This window comes from Mauremys reevesii, unplaced genomic scaffold, assembly GCF_016161935.1.
Source record: "Mauremys reevesii isolate NIE-2019 unplaced genomic scaffold, ASM1616193v1 Contig35, whole genome shotgun sequence".
NCBI classification, from domain to species: Eukaryota; Metazoa; Chordata; order Testudines; family Geoemydidae; genus Mauremys; species Mauremys reevesii.
Window position 1 is genome coordinate 113,191 of NW_024100846.1, and position 19,842 is coordinate 133,032.

Genomic DNA, 19,842 nt, shown 5'->3' on the forward strand with positions numbered 1-19,842 from the left:
GGGGCAGAGAGAGTGGGTGCCCTGGACTCAGGGTGCAGAGATGCACTCAGCCCTCTCCCCTGCATTGGGTGGGGGTGCTGCCACCCCCTGCTGGAAGGTAATGGGAGGGGAGGGGCGCTGTGAGTCGCTCAACACCTGACCCTGGTGTCAGAAGCTCCAGGTGTTTCTAGGATCTGCTATTGCCACCTGCCTGTGAAGTCCAGCTTTCCCCAGCACATTCACTGCAGTGCAATTGGGTCACTGTTTCCATGGCTGAACAGCAAAGAATCACTCCCAGTTTCCCTTCTATCTGCAGCAGGATTAGCCTGTGTTGGTGGATCTAGTTGTAGATTGTTATTCATTCCCCACCTTGACAATTCACACAGTCCCTTTCCCATGCAGATTCCCAGCGCCTCAGTGATCCTGGTAGCAGGGGTTGGGTCCTGGAAAATAACATGGATTTGTTTACATTGCAAGTGAAGAATAATTGAAGTTTTTCTGGTTTAAAGTCACTTTTCCCTGACTGGGAATTGAACCCAGGCCTTGGTAGTGAGAGTGCCAAATCCTAACCACTAGACCACAAGGGAGATTTTCTTCTCACTTTTACTACACTTTCTTAGGCTACTTTCTAGCCACTTTCTGAAACTGTTCCACTGTCCACTCCCTGAGGGGCTAAGAGCAGAGAACCCCTGTGCTCAGGGTCACAACCTCAGCCCAACCCAAGTCACTGAAAGAAACTCAAATCATGCTTCCTCCAGCAGGATCACAGAGCCACACAAAAAAACCCCATGAGGAGCAATCCTCCTCTGCCTTCATTTACCCCATCGCAACCCTCTCAGCAGCCCGCTCTTGCGGGAAGGACACTGATTTGATAGGAGCTCTGGCATAGAGACCAAGGGAGGGGTGTTGCTCCCCCTGGGTGTGAGCTGATCACATTCTGACTCCGTGTAACGGCGCTCTGAGCTTTGCCATCTTGTGAGTTCTGAGTGCTGAGCCCCCCGGACCCTTCTGCTGGGAGCATGGTGATTGCACAACAGCTGCAAGCCCTTTTCCCGTCTCCTTGTCCTCCTCGGCTTCCCCAGACCTTCCCCACAAATGGTTCTATCAGGCGCTGGAGGGATCTAAGGACCTGCAGGTTTCTCGAACCCACCTCTTAAGGCAAACAGTGATTCCCTTCTCTGACACTCCTGGGCCTGGGCTTCTTTTGAGTTTTTCCCTAGGGGGCCTGACTCCCTGTGAAAATGTGAGTGTGGCATATGGGGAACTCAGACTCTCCCCCACTAGATGAGTCCAACAGCACCTCCCCTTGGTGGGAGATTCCTAAATTCCACCCTCCCACCCTGGTTACTCTGACCAGCTGATGGCGGCAGCATGCTAAATCAACCCCAGCTCTCTGGGCTAGAAAGCAGCATCTAACCAGCCTTGTGACAGCTCCGGTTTGCTCGCTGGAGACATAATGAACCAGGAAAGAAGGCAAATGTCAGACAGGGAACCTCAGCTCACAAATAAACACCCTCAGGCTCCTTCTACACTGCGACTGGGCAGTTGACTGACTTTAAATCTAGCTAGCTCAGTTGGTAGAGTGTGATGCTCTTAATCCCACCATCATCAATCCAAGCCCCATGGTGGGTGGTAGCAACAGCCCTTAGGTGTCACTCTTCTGCTAATAGTCACAGTCCAAAATGAAACAAAATCTCCATGCTCTTCGGCAGGTCATGTTTCCTCCTCTCTCTGAGCTTCAGTAAAACATGAAGAGAGACCAAACTGACATTTGCATCCTCTGTTAAGAGAGGATTTTCTCCTCTTCCATTCTACCCCAGGCAAGAAGAGGGGATAATAACTATTTAACAGATGATTGCAGAGAGAAAAGTTTGGTCTTTATAAATAGGACGATGATCAATTGGTCTCCATGTCCACTGACGGTAGGACAAGAAGTAATGGGCTTAATCTGCAGCCAGGGAGATTCACGTTAGATGTTGGGAACAGTTTTCTAACTCTGAGTGTAGTTAATCTCTGGAATAGGCTCCCAAGGGTGTCTGTAGAGTCTCTGTCCTCGGAGGTTTTTAAGTACAGGTTGAACAAACCTCTGTCAAGGATACTCTCCATATACTTGGTCCCACAGACAACCTGCTCTGGCTCTGGTTCCCTCCTGCTCCCTGCCTGGGCCGGCTGCTGTGGGCACTTGACCCCACATGGCCCTGACGCATCGTCTCTGCTAGGCCCTGCCTCAGCAGAGGGGGCTGGATTTCATGACCTCTCCAGGGCCCTTGCAGCCGTACAGCTCTGTAATTCGATGCCATCGCAATATAATATAAACAACAACAAAAGTGGAAACACCCCAATCTAACATCTAACAATTCAGTGTGAACTGACATTCCACAGCACAAAGTGACAACACGTAGGAGTGCAAAGCCCGACAGTTCAGCACCATGCAAATGAACTCCCCATGGGGCAAAATGACACACTGCAAAAGATCTCAGCTCAAACCAACGCAACACAAGGCGGTGCAAAAACCATACAACATGAAACAATGCGTCAGAGTGCAAAGTGACACTGTGCAAAACAGCTCAGAGCGGGACAATGACACAGCACAAACCCACACAACAGAATCATATAGAAAGGTAGGGAAGAGAGGGACCCCGAGAGTCAGGGCCAAGTCTCCCTAGGCCACCCTGACAGGTGTTTGAAGAACAGGGAAACAAAGGGCACCAGGAACGTATGTTTTTTGGATGAGCCAAGAAAAGGGAGCAGCATTGTCCCCCTCTGGTAGCCCTTGTTCAGTTCCAGGTCAGAAAGCAAAACTCTTCTGCAAGAATATCCAAAAAATATTGTGTTTCACTTTACTTCATAAGTACAGTTGTGTGGCTGTCAGAGTCTACCCTCACTTGAAACTGGGGGGTTTCAAGGTGAGGACCCGCATGTCTTCCCCCACCCCAAAATCTTAGGGTAGGTCTCCCTTTTGCTGCCACCACCTCGGTCAATTACATGGGCCGGGACACCCCTGTTTTCCCCCTGTCTCCCTCAGAAGACACTCCCTGGGGAACACAGATCAACTCACAGAGGAGGAACCTCCCCCCTCCCCTCTCTGCCCGGAGATAAGCTGTCTCACCACCGAGAGAGAATGTCTTAGCCCCTCCCCCTATATCCACAGTAGAAGGGATTTAATCAAATCTTTAGAGAAAGAATTTATTAAAAGAAAAACAAGAAAATACAGAATCTCTATGAGTCCAAGCTGGACACTCATAGGGTATAACCTTGCTAAGTTCTGGAGAGAATCCTCTCTCTTCTCAGTACAACCAGTACAGGCAGAATTAAGAATAATCAATAACAAACACACAGAATTGCAAACATAGGATTATTAGATAATGACACAAAGTATCTTTCTAATACTCACTATCTTGACTAGAAGAAATTAGTTCAGAAAGGTAGAAACTTGTAGACTTGATTAAAACATCTGGACTCTTGTAACTCCAAACGGCTAAAGACAATACACACACAAACAGAGGGAAAAAGTTCCCTCCTAGGAATTTCAAATTCTCTTCCCTGATTGGTCCTCAGGTCAGGTGCCCATCAGGTACTATGTTTTAACCCTTTACTAACTATTCATGACAGTGGCAATTAAATGATGACCCTAAAGTTTCATAAAAGTGTGGGAAATATGGACATATCTGAGAAAATGGCTTGGAATGAAGGAAGACAAAAAATTGATCGGTCGAGAGAACAGGCCCTGTTTCCCCCTGGTTTGGAGCTTCTCTCACAACTACTGGAATAGCAAAGCTAAGCAAATGGGGTTCTATTATTGCAAGGGAGATTGAAGTGAGGCCATTTTCTCCCGATAGAATTAAATGGTAATGTCAGGAGTGGGATGTGAAACCACATCTCTATGCAGAGACCAGAACACCCAAGGGATTGGGAAAAAAAGAGTCTTATAACTAGCACTTTAGACCAGTCCACCATCCTGATACTACAAAGAATGTGCCTTATCAACCCTAGTTTTCATTAATAGTTGATGAACTCTTTAGGGCGGTCGAGACGGCACATCTCTTTCAACTCCTAGAGACCTTCTACAGCACAGCTGATTTTTAGACACACTCACCCAGACCTAAAGTTACACGTTTCCTGGAGCTCCATGAGTTCTGTGGTGTTGGAATCTCCCTGCTCGCATTTTAAGTGAACAAAAGATGGGTGCTGGCATTCTGAGAAAGTAATGGTGAACCTCAAAATCCTGCCCTGTGGGCCAGACAGTTAAGCAACCAGCACCCACAACCTCTACCATGATAGCATCCTGTCTGGGAACAACTCACTTACCAACAGCTGGGGTGTGAAATCCTCATTTCTTTGTTGTTCTATCACTGTAGTCCCCACTTTCCTATTGCTTGTCTGTATAATCTCTGTCTGGTGCTGTGATTCTTTCTGTCTGTTGTATAATTAATTTGTTGAGTGTAAACCAATTAAGGTGGTAGGGTATAATTGGTTAGATAATCATTTTATAATATGTTAGGATTGGTAAGTTACATTTCAGTAAAATGATTGGTTAAGGCATAGCTAAGCAGAACTCCAGTTTTACTATATAGTCTGCAGTCAATCAGGAAGTAAGGGGGGGAATGGGGGTAGAGGAATTAGAATTATGTTTTGCTAAGGGGGGGAATAGGAACAGCGAAGGGGAACAGGGACACAGGCAAGGCTCTGTGGTGTCAGATCTTGGAAGGGGGACACTGAGGAAGGAAATTGGAATCATTGCTTGCTGGAAGTTTACCCCAATAAACACTGAATTGTTTGCACCTTTGAGCTTCGTGCATTGCTGCTCTCTGGTCACGCGAGAAGGACCAGGAAATGGGAGGGTGATGGGATAAACCCTCTAACAAGTACGTCTTTCAGGGTGTGAAAAACCCCAGAACCAGTATAATTAAGCTGACCTAAGCCATGGTTAGATAGTGCTAAATGAAAGGAAAGATTGTTCTGTGAATGTAGCTATTACAGGAATGGAAAACCCCTCCCCTCACTGTAGCAACTGTCTTCTCCACAGTGCTATAGCAGCATTTTAAGTGTAGACAGCCTCAGAGCAAAACCAGATTTGGCTCTGTGGATGCTCAGGCACTAAGACAACAGTAATTACAATATACTAATACATCTGTAGCTGGCAGGATTTGAACCTGTGTGGAGAGACCCCAGTCAATTTCTAGTCCATTGCATTAACCGGGGGTAGTTGATTATTTTATCAAGAGCCAAATTTCTTGGTCAATCTCTAGACACCAGAGAAAATAATAATAAGTATATAGAAAGATTTTGCAGTCACTATGGGCATAACCATGACGATTGTTCTGTGTTTCACTCTATATATTTGGCACCACTGCCTTTCCCTTTAGTCTTGTAGTTTACCAAGGGTAAAACTAAATATCTCTTCAGATACCAGGGAGTGTTTATGTTCATTCCTGCTAGCTACACAGGGCTTTGATGTATCTGCTTTCAGTCCTCCAGCTCTGCCGGGACAAGTAACATTTCAGGCTGTCACTGAACTGAAGAGGGGAGATCATTTTTGACAGGTTACGCCTCCTCTTAAAAGTGTTTGTCTGGCTGGCAGCCCTGGTTCCCAAGTCTCTCCTGAGGGAAGAAAGTTTCTGTGCAAAATAGTAAAAGTTTTAACAGAGAGGAGGGAAAGGCGAAGGCCACATGATGGGGCCAGTATGTACCACAACATGGTTCTTTTATGTGGGATGGCTCTGAACACTGACTGATCTCCACTCCCTTGTGATTGAAGAGATGTTTAGTTTTGCACTTGGGAACCTATAAGGCTGAAGCAATTTTATGGATGGTGACACTACGACTGAAGGGTTATTTAATGTTGTAAAAATTGTTAAAAACACTTAGCTTCAACTGGAACTGCCTGTTATTAAAGGCTGGTTTCCCCACGTCAGTTCCATAAGCTCTGCTAGAAACACCCTGGCTTCTCTCCTGCCTCGGTGGGAACTGGAGGGAATCGTCCCCTGCTGCCCTTGGCTCCAGGCTGGTTTTTCTGGGGAGGGGACATGGAATTGATTTGTTTGCTGTTGAGAAGGGAGCCAGGCCAGTTCTCAGGGAACGAGAACTCCCAGCATCTTCCCAGCCCAGCCCAGGCTGCTGCCCTGTCCCAGCCTCTGTTCCCCTGGGGGCCCTGCGTGTGTGACTCTAGAGCAGGCCGGGAGCAGCAGCTGAGGCAGAGGACAGCCTGGGCCGGGCAGATGCTAGGAGCAGAGCACCAGAGGCCTCTACTGGCTCCCTCCCCAGCAGCAAACAATCAGTCCCCACCCGCACCCCGGGACAGCAGCCTGGCGCCAAGGGCAGTGCCCAGTGGGGGTTTCTCTTTTTCCTCTTCCTGGGGTGAGCAGGGACCTGGGGGTGTTTCTAGCAGGGCAGTTGCAACTGAATTGGGGAACCAGCTTTTAATAACAGGCAGCTCAAGTTCAGACTAATTTTGTTACAATTTTCTTTATAATGGAAAATAATTCAAAAGTAAACGGGCAGGAATGATTGGAACTTTTTTCTCCCGGGCATAGAAAGAAACGGCTTTTTGGCTTTTCATGATACGGGAGTCAGGTTCGTTCACTGTCCAGAAGCAACGTGCTCAGAAGCCTATTGTGTTTCATTTCTTAGGTTCTGCTGCCATCGTGTGACCATTTGCTTCCCCTCCTTTCTGTCCAAAGCACAGAGCCCAGTTCCTCCAGGGAGAGAAGGACGTCTTTCTTCTTTCCTTCCTCAACAGCCTCCTTCCCTGGGGAGCCCTTTGTTGGGGTCCGGGTGGGGAACAGCCGTTTCTGAGGATTAATTTCACACCATATTTGGTGTTGATATATAGATTTTACAGCCAGATTAGATCATTAGATACCTCTGCTCTGACCTGATTCAGAACAGAATCCAGGGAATTTTATCCAGTGACTCCTACACCCAGCCCAAGATCTTCTGGCTGAACAAGGAGGGTTCATTCAGAAAGTCATCGTGTTTGGATGTAAAGGTGGGAAATGATGGGGAAATTGGCCCCTCTTTCAAGTTTAAATGTTGTAACTTCTACATCTAGACCGGGGTGGCCAACCTGAGCCTGAGAAGGAGCCAAAATTTCCCAATGTAACTACCAAACGTGCACCTCTGTATGCAACTGCTGAGTCAGTTGTGAACCTTCCCATCATTATCATTATCCCTTCGAAATGATGATGGTGATGGACACTTGGCTCGATATCCCAGTGTGCCCTGGACGTCTACAGGTTGCATTAGCCAATCCAACCATTTGGCACTTGCAGATGGGCACCTCTGTATTGTGCCTGAGTCTTGTACAGCTATGAGAGGCTGGTAGATGCTGATATTTTCCCCTCTTTTTAACCAGCACTAATACTAGGCCAGGCCAGGGCTGGGAAGAGAGAGAGAGCAGCAGGTTTCCCCAATTGTTTCCTGCTTGATTTTTCTTGACTAGCTTCACCTCTGCACCAACTTGCACTTTCCTATGTGAGCCTGACTAGCTCAGTTGGCAGAGCATCAGACTTTTAATCTGAGGGTCCAGGGTTCAAGTCCCTGGCCAGGTGATAAACTTCTCACTATGATTCTAAAAATCTGACTTTCTGGAGTCTTCTTTGGTGTTACTCTTTCTCTTCAGGATTTTGCCTTTCCTAAGAAGGGCCTTTGTGTGGGGGGGATTGAAGGAACAACTCCTTGACATCCCCTCTGTCCTTGCAGCCTGGAGGAATAAAGGCCTCTGGGCATAGAGCATGTTCCTCCCCTGCACACACACACACACAAACACACACACACAGAATATCCCTAAGGAATTAGAATCACCCTCTGCCTTCCCCTGTCCTGCTGGATCCCCAAATGAAGATGTTCTTCAGCCCAAACCCATGTCCCCTCTTTTCCCAGTGCCCCTCAGCCCCAACCCTCAGTCCCTCCTACGCTCACTGCTCCTCACTCCCAACCCGAGCCTGCTCCTCTTCACCCTTCTCCTCTGTCCCAACCCACAGCCCCCTCCTATTCCCAGTGCCCCTCAATCCCAACCCACAGCCCCCTCCTATTCCCAGTGCCCCTCAATCCCCACTCACAGCCCCCTCCTATTCCCAGTGCCCCTCAATCCCAACACACAGGCCCCCCCTCCTCATGCTGCTCCTCAATCCCAACCCACGGCTCCCTCCTTCCCTCCAGCAGCAGGTGCTTCAGACCCCCTCAGGAAGATTTTCTTGCAAGGTTTCATGTATGAGTCTGCATGTGGATTTCACAGTATGTTGGAAATAGGTTGGGTTGTTTGCCGAAATGATCACTGGTGGCTGGTGTTGGATTCCCAGTCTCCATGTTATAGGGGCAGGAGAAACAAAGGGTTGTTATCCTTGATGTGTGAATCAAGGACTCAACCCTGGGTGTAAACTAAATGAGCTGCCCACAGATTCTGGAAGCCACAATGAGCATGTGGTGCGAGTGCTCAGCCCTTTGCGTGTCCCAGAGGAGGGGTCACCTGCAAGGGGCTTGGACCACTGACCTATCAGCTCTTAACTCCCAAACTTTCAGTAACTCTATTATCAGTGCCTGTGAGTGTAATTTAAACCATAAGAAAAACCACACTGGGCTAGACCAAAGGTCCATCTAGCTCTGTATTTTATCTTCTGACAGTAGCTAATACCAGGTGCTCTAAAAGCATCTCAACAAGGCACCACTGGGAGTTGAACCCAGGATCTCCTGTTTACAAAACAGGTACTTTAACCAGCGTGCCTGCCTGTGATTAAGGTACAGTGTCTGCTCACACCTGACTCCCTGCATCCCCACCTGGGCCCCACAAAGCAGAGGAGCAGGTGAGGTTTTCCTTGCAAGCTCTGTGTGTGTGTGAATCTTTGGCCAGGTCTGCACTACAAAGTTATTTCAGCAGAATTATTTTGCTCAGGTGTGTGAAAAACACACAACGCTCCCTCTGTCAGCAGCTCGGGGCTGGTGCACACACTGCAATGCCACGTCTGGTGACAAAACTGCCCTGTTTTGGTGACAAAACAAAACCACTTCGATGAGAGGCCTAGAGCTTTGTGCAGCAAACTTAAAGTGACAGAGTGTCAGTGTAGACGCTGCTGCTCATTATATCACCATAACTGGCCTCCTCCAGTATCCCACAATGCCCTCTGTGAACTCGCTTGCCCTGCATTCCTGCTACAGAGCCATGGGGCCCTCCCCTTACGTAGCTCCAGGAAGTTCTGACAGCTGAGCCTGCTGCTCTGCTCTGGCAGCCAGGAGCAAATCACTGCCGTGGATGCTGCTCTCTCCCGCCCTGTGAACACAGAGCAGGGTGGCGGGAACTTCCTTACATGGGGGAGCACCGGCATCCGAACTGTGACACCCCCAGGACACCCCTTCCCTAGAGGAGGCTCTTATCCTCCAAACAGGGACGTCTGTTTTCCAGTAACATCACTAAAAGGGAAGGAGAAAACTCGAAAGAGATTCCTCCTGTCGCTCACGTGCCTGAACCCGAATACTCTCTCAGTCCTCAAAGAGAGACCTGGAGAAGGAGACTTGCTGAAGCAAAGCCACAGGGGTCTCTGAGGTTTCCCTGGCCCCTCGCCCCTGTCCTGCCTGGCTGATGTCAGCATCTCTCTGTGAGGTCACCACCTCCCCACCACCTTTGACCAATAGTCTGAGGTCCTGCAAAAGGCCTTTGTGATGTCACTGCCTGTCAGGGACTCACAGATCGTGCCCACTCTTGGCCCCGTGCGGTCCGTGGGGGGTGCCCCTTTCAGTGCGACAGCCCTTCCCGGGGGTCCACTCTCTCTCGGGGTCAGGCCCCTCCACCTCCTGGAGCCGCACCTCTCTGAGCCTTAGCACGTCTGTCTCTCGCTGTGGGCCCCTCAGGGAGTCCACGCGCTCTGGACCCCCTGGGCCTCCTCACCCGCAAAGGGGTTGCTGCCCCCTGTTCTCTAGACCGGAGTGACTCTCAGCCAGCATAAAACAGGAGGGTTTATTGAGAGTTGAACACAGCGCAAGAAACTCTCAGGGCCTCAGGCCTGGCCTCCCTCAGCCCAGCACATCCCAGTCCCCCTGCAGCCAGGTGGGCTCTGCCTGCTTCCCCTCGCCAGCCCAGAGCCCCCCTGCTCCCCAGCTGGGCCTCTGATATCCCCGGCCCCAAGCCCCACCTCTGTCCATTGTCTTTTCTCCAGGTAAACAGGGTTGCCTGGGCCTCCTCCTCTCCGTCCCCCTCTGGCTGGAACAGGTTGGTCACGGGGTCCTCTCCCCGCAGCCCATTGTCCTCTCACTGGCCAGAACTGGCTGTGACTCCTGAGCTGGGTCTCCGGGTCACCAGGTCACCAGTCGCTGGGGTCTCCATCCTCCAGGCCATCAGCCAGGGTCCCAAGTCCCTCTCCGGTCCTCTGTAACAACAAACTCCCTCTCCCCTCACCTTGTTAAACCAGTAACACCTGGGGACACTGAGTCCCGCTCCCTGTGCATGCAAACCACTGGAAAACACAGCAAACCCTAAGAAAATCCCCCACTTCATCACAGAGCCCAGCACCTCTCCTCCTCTGGGCACCTAGAGCAGAGGCGGCTGGTGCTGATGGCTCCAAGGGAAGGCTTAAAAGCAACAGAGCAACTGAGGTCAGGGCCAGAGGAGGGCAGGACCATGCCTATGTGTGGCCAGCAGACAGGCACAAAAACACTCAGCCAGGCTGCTCCCTGCCATGCCAAACACTCGCTGAAGGCCACCCGCAGACCAGCATGCAGGGCGGCTGCTGATGCTCTGTGGCCATTATCAAAGACGGTAGGAAAGCAGGGCCAGCCCCCCTGGTGGGGCCTCTTACCGTTCCCACTCTCCATGCTCACTTTGGCAGTGGGGCAGGAGATTTTACCCCAAGAGGCTTTTCCCCAGCTGGTGAGAAGCAGAGAAACACCCAGGCTCCGAAGACGCTATGTAGCAACCCCCGTCCAGCACAGGGACAGGCGCACACTTGGAAGAGGGAAACTGCTCCACACGCTAGCCTGGGCAGCCGCCCATTTTCTTTGGCAAGTCAGGAATGGCAAAGGCGAGACTGGAAGCACCTGGGGCTCATGCCCCAGCCTTTGTGACACCCAACCCCCAACTCCTTCCCGGGGCTCTAGCTGAAGCCAGAGCATTGGCCTGAGCGGCCAAGAAGAGGTTCCAGCCCTGAAGGGAGCAGGACGTTCAGCGCAAAAGTAAAACTGCACAAGCACAACCACGAAGGGACTTGAACCCTCAATCGCCTGATCCGAAGTCAGACGCCTTATCCATTAGGACACGTGGTCACACAGAAAAAGGCCTTCCAGGCACTTCTTTGGAAAAGGCCGACACTGACGCAGCCGACAAAGTGGGGATTCACCCACGAAAGCTCATGCTCCAGTACGTCTGTTAGTCTGAGAGGTGCCACACAACTCTTTGCTGCTTTTGCAGACACTGTGTTTCTCGGGTCAGCTACTGAGAGGGGCCGAGACTCTCTGGGCACAAGAAGTCGAGTTCCCAGTGAGACGTGAGACTTAATTCTCTGGAGCCAGGTGCAGGGTTTTGGCAGGGAGGCTCAGGCATGGGGGATTGGGGTGCAGCGGACGGACCGGCTGTCTAGGTGGGGAGATTTAGTCTCACTGAGGAGGAGGAGGGGGAATCCTGCTGACAGGCAGTGGCCAGGGCCGGTGCAACCACTAGGCAAACTAGTCGGCCACCCAGGGTGCCCAGTGGTTGGGGGCACCATAAAGCGCACTCAGGGGGGGGCGGGGGAATGGAGGTGAGCTGGGGCAGGGGCTGGGAGGTGCGGGGAGGGCTGCCCGCAGCAAGTAACGGGGTGGGGTGTGTGTGCAGGTGAACCGCTCCCTGTCCCAGCTCACCTCTGCTCCGTCTTCTCCCCGAGCGCGCCATCCCCCGCTCCAATTCTCCTCCCCTCCCAGGCTTGCTGCACTAAACAGCTGATTGGCACGGGGACGCGGGGCCGTGCTGCAGCCAGTGAGGGTCGGGCGGGGACCCGGGGACGGGGGGGGGCCGGGCAGGGCCGCGGGGGGGGGCGGGAATGCGGCCAGGGAGGGTCGGGCGGGGCGCCGGGGGGGCGGGTGGCTGGGCAGGGTCGCGGCCGGAACGCTGGGGAGACGCGGCCAGGGAGGCCGGTGAGGGTCGGGCGGGACCCGGGGCCGGGGGCGGGCAGGGTCGCGGCCGGGAACGCGGGGGACGCGGCTAGGGAGGGTCGGGCGGGGACCTGGGGACGGTAGGTGGGGGCACGGCAGGGCCGGGGTGCGGCCGGAGCTGGGTGGCCGGGGAGGGTTCGGGAGTTGGGGCGGGGCGGGGCCGGGTCGGGGCTGGGGCGGGGGGGACGGGCCGCGGCCAGGGACCGGCCGGGGCACACGCCCCCCTAGTTTCCTACCTTAGGGTCGTCTTCCTGGGCCGGGGAAGCCTGCCTGCTTCTCAGCCCTCCCAGGCTTCCCGCGCGAACAGCTGATTCGCGGGAAGCTGTGGGGGAGGAGAAGCAAGGAGGAGCTTCATGGCAGGAGGTGGAGGCAGAATTCGCAACGGTTCACGCGAACCGTTTGCTAAAAATGACGCCCGGACAGAGAACTTTAGCATCCGGTTCTCTGTCCGGCGTCTAATTTTAGCAAACGGTTCACGCGAACCGTTGTGAACCGTCTGCAGCTCACCCCTGTCCACTCCCCTGGCTCCCAGCCACACCGCCAGCTAGTGCTGTGGGGCGGTTCCCCCCTCCAAGTTTGGGAGCCAGGGGAGCGGAGCAGGCTGGTGCCCCAGGCCTCCATGGGGGGAAGCGGAAGGGGGCTGGTCCCAGGCCATCGTGAGACATGGGGGACTGGCTACTTCCTGCAGGAAGTGGAGTTACCCGGCCCCAGCCTGCTCTGCTCCCCTGGCTCCCAGGCTTGTGTTGGTGTTGGCTGGATTTGTGCAGGTGTTTGTGTACATTAGCAATTGTGTGTGTGTGGCTGGATTCATGCATGTGTTCGTGTATGTTTGCAATTGTGTGTGTGTGCATGCTCTGCTGCCCTCTGCCAGCGCAACAACCATTTCTCCATATGTCACAGCCCCCATACCGTCGACCCCGATGGTGATTTCCCCATCTTACAATGGCTGGCTGGCCTGACCTGTCTCCCCTCTGCAGAGTGTGGTGGGGCTGCAGCTCACTCCCTGTGGGGCAGGAGTGCCAAGGTGCAGGGCACTGGGCTTCAATGCACCTGGAGAGCAGCTCAGGTGAGGCTGGGCAGGGCCTGTGGTGTCTGTTCTGCGTTGCCTGGTGCGAGGCCATTGCACAATCCCCACCCACGCCGCACAGCGCACCCCGAGAGGGAGTGGGGGGCCAAGCAGATAATCCAGCAGGAGGGGATCATTCTCATTGGTAGCCCTCCAGTGGCAGTGAGTTCCACAGGCCTTGGCACATGCTGTGTGGGGCAGGAGGTCTTTGTATTTGGAGCAGTGGGAGTGAACTGTGTGCGGTTGTGTCTCTGAGCACGATTGTGAATGTTATGGTGTGTGTGTGTGATTGTGAGTGTGGCTGGGGGTGTGATTGTTTCTCTCTTTTTACGTCATACATCACTCACTTGAGCAAAACCCACCCCCCTTTGTTTAACAACTTAAAACTAGACACTTTTAATATACACACATGCCTAGACTTTATGTCTACAACTTTAGATTATTAATTATATCTTAACAACACCCAAAAGTTAGAAATACAGGGGAGTTTTTAAACAAACCTATAACTCAACCAAAAGTTAGAATCTGAACCGTGGGATGCTAGAGTTCCTTATCAGCTCTTCAAACACTGTCCTTAGCACAGCTAATGGTATGCCAGCCATGCAATCCCTGATTTATCTCAGGCTTGTCTCACGTTTTCCAGGGCTCTGTTAAACAATGCTGCTTTTCAATACTTTTCCACTCTGGGATTACCAAAAACCTTTGCTAGCCTGATTTCAGTCAGGTTAGCATAACTGTTTTGTCTGCTATATTTTCATTCAGGCCTAACACCAGCAACACACTGATACAGTGTCAAAGATGCACACACACACACACACACCGGGGCTCAGCCCCACCAGCAGGAGGCAGCAGGGACACACACGTCTCTCCTGGGCCAGCTTGGACAATTTCCCATCACGACCCGGCACAGCGCTGGTGCCCCCACACGGGGGTGGGCAGCGACCGGGGGGCGGGGGGACTCGGGGAAGGAGCAGGACTCATTCAGGGTGGGGGTGACGCTGTCCCTGCAGCGGGTGTTTAGAGCCGGGCTCCCCCGGGGCAGGGGCGGGGCCGGGGCAGCGGGAGTCGGGGGTGACACGCGGCCGGTGCCTGGGCCGGCGGACCCACCCGGACCCGCTCACACCCAGCCGGGGTTACAAGGCGCCGGGAACATCCGCAGGGCGGACACGTGGATCCAGCCCCGCACAGAGCCAGACCTGGCCCGCCCGCCGGGAGGCGTTCGACGGCGGGAACTTCGCCCCCTGCGCGCTCCCGCCCCGCTGCTTTGTGCCGGGGGAAGGCGGCGGCGAAGCACGTTCCTGCGCTGGGCAGCGTCACACCCTGCACCGGGGCGGGCGGGCGGGGCCGGGCTCCCTGGGGCGGGCGGGGATGATGAGTTGCGCTGGGGGGAGGTGTCAGGTTGACCCAGGGACCCGCCCTCACCTGGGCGGGAGAGGACGGAGGCGCCCCAGGGCAGGCTGGGAGTTGTAGTTCCTGGCTCGTCTCACAGCGGAAGTGATGGACGGTTGCTCAGACAACGCCCCCTCCCGGTGCACACTGGGAAGCGTAGTTCTCTCTCTCTCTCACACACGCGGTCTCTATTGGAGGCGGGGCCGTAACGCGCCACTTCGCCGCGCCCCTCCCTGATTGGCGGAGAGAGCGCTGGACAGAGACTCGGCGCGTGGGGGGAGGCCCCGGTTCCCGAGGTTGCGCTGCCCCCCACCCCGCGGCGCGCGCTGCGGCCGTTGGGATTCGAATCCCGTGTGGGATCCGGGCTGGGGGGGCGCAGGGCAGAGGCAGCGCGGAGTGAAAGGGCTTCACCCCCCCCAGCTGGGCCTGGGGGGCAGCGGGGGGGGGCTGAGCTGCCTGGGAGCAGCCCCACAAGCGGCAGCCTGGGGCCACGGGGCCCCTCAGCCCCCCCCCAACCTGCCCCCGCAGTGTCCCCCCCCCGCTGTGACCCTCCCGCCAGCCCCGCCCCGAGCGTCCCCTCCCCCACCCTCTCCGGTCTGCACGGCCTGTCCCTTCGCCCCCTCCTCCCCCTCCCGTCCTCAGCGCCCCGACCTCCTCCTCCCACCCCACCCCCGACCCCTTCCTCCTCCTCCTCCCGTCCTCAGCAACCCCCTCCCCCTCCCCAGCACTCCACCCTCCTTCTCCTCCCCATCCTCAGCACCCTGCCCCCGCCTCCCTGTCCTCAGCGCCCCACCCCTTTCTCCTCCCCATCCCCGTCCTCAGCACCTCCCCTCCCCAGCACCCCACCCTCCTCCCGCCCCACCCCCAACATCCTCCTCCCCTCCCCCAGCACCCCCCGCCCTCCTTCTCCTCCCCATCCCTGTCCTCAGCACCCTGCCCCCGCCTCCTCCCCTCAGCGCCCCGACCTCCCCCTCCCCCCCCACCGCTGATCTCCTGCTCCTCCCCCCATCCTCAGCACCCGGCCCCCCGTCCTCCTCCTCCCCGCCATCCCCATCCTCAGCACTCCTACCCTCCTCCCCCTCTGTAGGGCCCCTGACAGCCCCCGTGTCTCCCCTTCTGTTGTGACCCTCTCGCCAGCCCCACCCCATCTGTGGGGATCCCTCAGCCCCAGCGTCCCCTCCTCACCCTGTACACTCTGCCTGGCCTTTCCCTTCGCTGCCCTCCTCCTTCTCCTCCTCCCCATCCTCAGTGCCCCGACGCCGACCTCCTCCTCTCGCCCCACCCCGATGACCTTCTCCTCCTCCTCCTCCCCTGTCCTTAGCACCCCATCCCCCTTCCTCCTGCCCCTCCCCGTCCTCAGTGCCCTGCCCCTAATTGATTCCAACCCATTTCTCCATTGCTGGGCCCCACTTTCCCATCCCCACTGCCCCAGTCCATCCCAGGGTGTGAGTTTCCTCATCTCCAATCTCTGCTACCCCCCAACCTGCCGGGTTCCCCTTTTCAGCCACTGTGGGGCCCTCCAACCCGCCCCCACCCATCCACTCTGGGCTCTAAATCCCACATTCCCACAATGCACCTTGGTATCCCCACCCTCCTCTATCCCTAATCCCCCTAGTCCCTTCCCTGGGGTCCTCCTGGACACCCCAACCCACAGTCCGGCCCCCACATACATCCCAGTCACTCATTCACATGCTGAGCTAGTCCTTCAGGGGCCCCCACAGCCCCCCAAACTCCTCCATCCATGAGCCCCGTGGGCCTGTGGCCGGGAAGTGGGGGAAGCTCCCACTTTGGCTGGGCTGGGGGTGGGTGTTAATCATTTCCTGGCTTGTGTGTGCCGAGCTCACCAAGGCTTTGCTCCCTCGGGGTGGGGGGTGGTTTTTGGCCGAAGGTGACGTGGTTTGGTAGCCCGGTGGATGCCGCGGGGTGTCTGGAAAGGGGCGTGTGTTCCCATCATGCCCCTTCCCCTCTGCCTGCAGAGCTGAGGACAGACAGGTCTGAGGAGCAGAGCAGGAGCTCTGGGAAGGAGAAGAGCAATATGAAGATGGAGTCTAAGACGAGGCCAGGTGACTTCTGTGGAGGGAGACATGCTGGACAGCGCCAAGGATTAGGGAGACAACCAGGTGTGAGCCCAGGGCTCAGATTTCTAATTGTAGCTGTGATGGCAGAATGGGAGGAGGGCTGAAGCCGGAGCCCTGGGCTGTGGGAGTAGCGGGAAGAGGAGTCTCGCCACCATTGCTTTTTCTTTTCCTCTTGTGTTGTGTTTCATACCAAGAGAAAAGAAGTCGCGGGGACGGAGTCCAGCCCCGAGGTGAGATGGAAAGTGAGCGAGAGCAGTGACAGGGTGAATCCTGTTGATGCCAGGCAAGACCTGCCCAGCTGGGATGAGAGTAGCTGTCTCTGTCGGTGAAAGAAGTGTCTGGTTTGGGGAGGGCTCTGGTCACAGCCCCCCTGGCTCCAGGCAGGGATGTCCCGTTACCTGGGTGTGGGTTTGTGGACTAGCTGTGGCTTCAAGGGAGATGATGTTGCCATTTGTGGGGGCTGATCATCTCTCTGGCCAGGAGTGGTGTGTGCTCCCTAGCAGAAAGTTGGATCCATGAGGGTGACTCCCTGTTCTGAGTTTCTTTCTTTCTCTGAGGTTTCTCTCTCTGTGTTGGCCAACTTACACTCAAACTCTCTCTCTCTCCTTTCATGGACACCTCTCATGTTCAGTTGCCTTCATCCTCTTCCTCTGCTCCACCTCCCCCAGTCCCCTATGGGCTCAGCTGGGTCTATCTGCCCACGGGCAAGGTCTCTGCCTTACTGGGAAGGATGTGTCCTGCCTGCCAGGATAAGGGGGTTGCTCCTCCCACCCCCTATCTTCAGGGAGACCTCATTGCTGTAACTGGGTCACAGCGTGAGTGGCCAGTCATGTCTTTGGGGCTGTGGGGTCTGAGACTGAGAGGAGTGGGCTCACAGTCATGGCTTTGGGCACAGGATTAGAGATGCCCAGAACCCCCCTTATCACCCGCTAGCTCCATCACTGCATCACCCAAAAGCCTCGCTCAGGGTCCACTATGCCTCCTTGTGCTGGGCACTGCAGGGCCAATCAGAGGGACAGCAGGATGCATGAGGAAATAGATGAGTGTGTGAGGCAGATGGGTGAAGGGGTGTGTGTGGCATACTTTGAGGACGGATGGGGGAGCAGCGGCACAGGAGGCAGCAAACAGGGCTGCCAACAGGGGAGTTAGCGTGGGAGTTGCCATTGGAGGAGCAGGTGAGTGTCTTTGCGTCTGTTTGTGTAGTGTTTGTATCTCGCTGTAGAGGCCCAGAGGGGCAGGCTGCTGAAGGGGCAGCTGAGCCAGGATTGGCTGAGCCCTGAGTAGGGGGAGGAGCCAGGCCAGGAGGGGCCTATAAAAGCGGCCGCCCAGCCAGGCAGCGGCACAGGAGGCAGCAAACAGGGCTGCCAACAGGGGAGTTAGCGTGGGAGTTGGCAGGGGGAGGTGGAAGGGGAGGCCCCGCACCCCCCAGGGAAGAACACCAAGCGGAGCCAAGACAGCAGCAGCCAGCAGCCATGAGCCAAGCAGCAGAGGACACACCGAGGATGAGAGCATGCAGCAGCTGCGGTATGTACCTGGTCCTAGCAGGGGACCCTGACCAGTACTATATATGCATGAAGTGTCGCCTAATAGAGCTGCTGGAGGAAAAGATCCAGGGCCTAGAGCTGCAGGTGGAAACCCTGATAGAGAACAGAAGGGGGTTTGAGAGGCTGATGGAGCAATGGCAAGCAGTAACTGAGGGGGAACGCCCAGGGGCACAGGGGGGAGCAGGGGCTGAGGCCAAGGAAGGGGGACCACCAGAGGAGGAAGATGGGCGGTGGAAGCATGTGACCGTGAGAAGCAGGCCAAGGAAAAGGAGAGCCAGTGAGGGGAAAATTGAGCTAAGGAACAGGTTTGAAGGTTTGGAGAATGAGGAAGGGGTACAGCAAGTGGTAACTGACAGTGAGAGGCCAAAGAAAAAGAGGCGAGCGGCCAGTCCCATAGATAAAGGGGAGGAGTCGATGGAAGTAGCACCAAGTGTGGGCCCAGGGGAGATACAGGATGGCTTAAGGGGAACCACAAGGGATGATAGGAATGGAAGGAGCTTGCGACCAGGGGGAACGGGGGATAGGTTAGAGGACCGTGCTGTCCCCAGGCGGAGGCAGGTCTACGTGATTGGGGATTCCATACTGCGAAGGTTGGACAGGCCTGTGACCAGGGCCGATCCGGAGAACAGAAGGGTGTGCTGTCTACCGGGTGCTAAAATACGGGATGTGGACCTGAGGTTGAAAAGGATCCTAAGAGGAGCGGGTAAGAACCCTTTGATCATCCTTCATGTGGGAACAAATGACACGGCTAGATTCTCGCTAGAGAGGATCAAGGGAGACTATGCCAGGTTGGGTAAGACGCTCAAGGAAATTGAGGCTCAGGTGATCTTCAGTGGGATTCTACCTGTCCCTAGGGAAGGGCGCCAAAGGGGTGAGAGGATCGTGATGGTTAATAGTTGGCTGAGGGAGTGGTGTTACAAGGAGGGCTTTGGGATGTATGGGCACTGGGAGGCTTTTGGGGACAGACAACTGTTCTCAAGGGATGGGCTCCACCTAAGTAGGGAAGGAAGTAGACTTCTAGGAGGAGGCTGGCTCATCTGATTAAAAGAGCTTTAAACTAGACACTGGGGAGACGGTCGAGAGGTCCGGGTGCTCTCCACGCCACATCTTCACATTGGGAGTGAGGACAACAAGATAACAGATATCGCCAGAGGGGGGCAGTTAAGTGTAAGGAAGCGTGGGGGGACAGATTCTAGATCTACAAGTCATACTGGAAGTACTGTGTCCGAAGAGTGAGAGGAGCCCAACAGGAAAAATTAGGATGTTTGTTCACCAATGCGAGAAGCTTAGGTAACAAAATGGAGGAACTGGAGCTCCTGGTCCGGGAATTGAAACCGGATATCGTAGGAATAACAGAAACATGGTGGAACGGTAGCCATGACTGGAGTACAGGTATGGAAGGGTATGTGCTGTTTAGGAAAGACCGATGCAAAGGTAAAGGTGGGGGAGTAGCACTGTATATCAATAATGAGGTAAAATGTAATGAGATAACTAGCGCTGCAATGGACAATACAGAGTCTGTTTGGGCAACGGTCACATTGGGGAAGAAAACTACCAGAGCCTCATCCAGGATAGTGATTGGGGTGTGCTATAGACCGCCGGGATCTAGCTTAGAGATGGATAGGAGCTCTTTCATGTTTTTAAGGAGGTAAACACTAATAGGAACTGCTTG

At 54.8% G+C, this 19,842-nt stretch overlaps 1 non-coding gene across 1 annotated transcript; it reads right to left on the reverse strand.

Moving 5' to 3' along the window:
• Window positions 1–494: 494 nt before the first annotated feature.
• TRNAE-CUC lies at window positions 495–566 on the reverse strand. Its single transcript has one exon. It is a non-coding gene; the product is annotated as a tRNA-Glu (tRNA).
• Window positions 567–19,842: the final 19,276 nt, after the last annotated feature.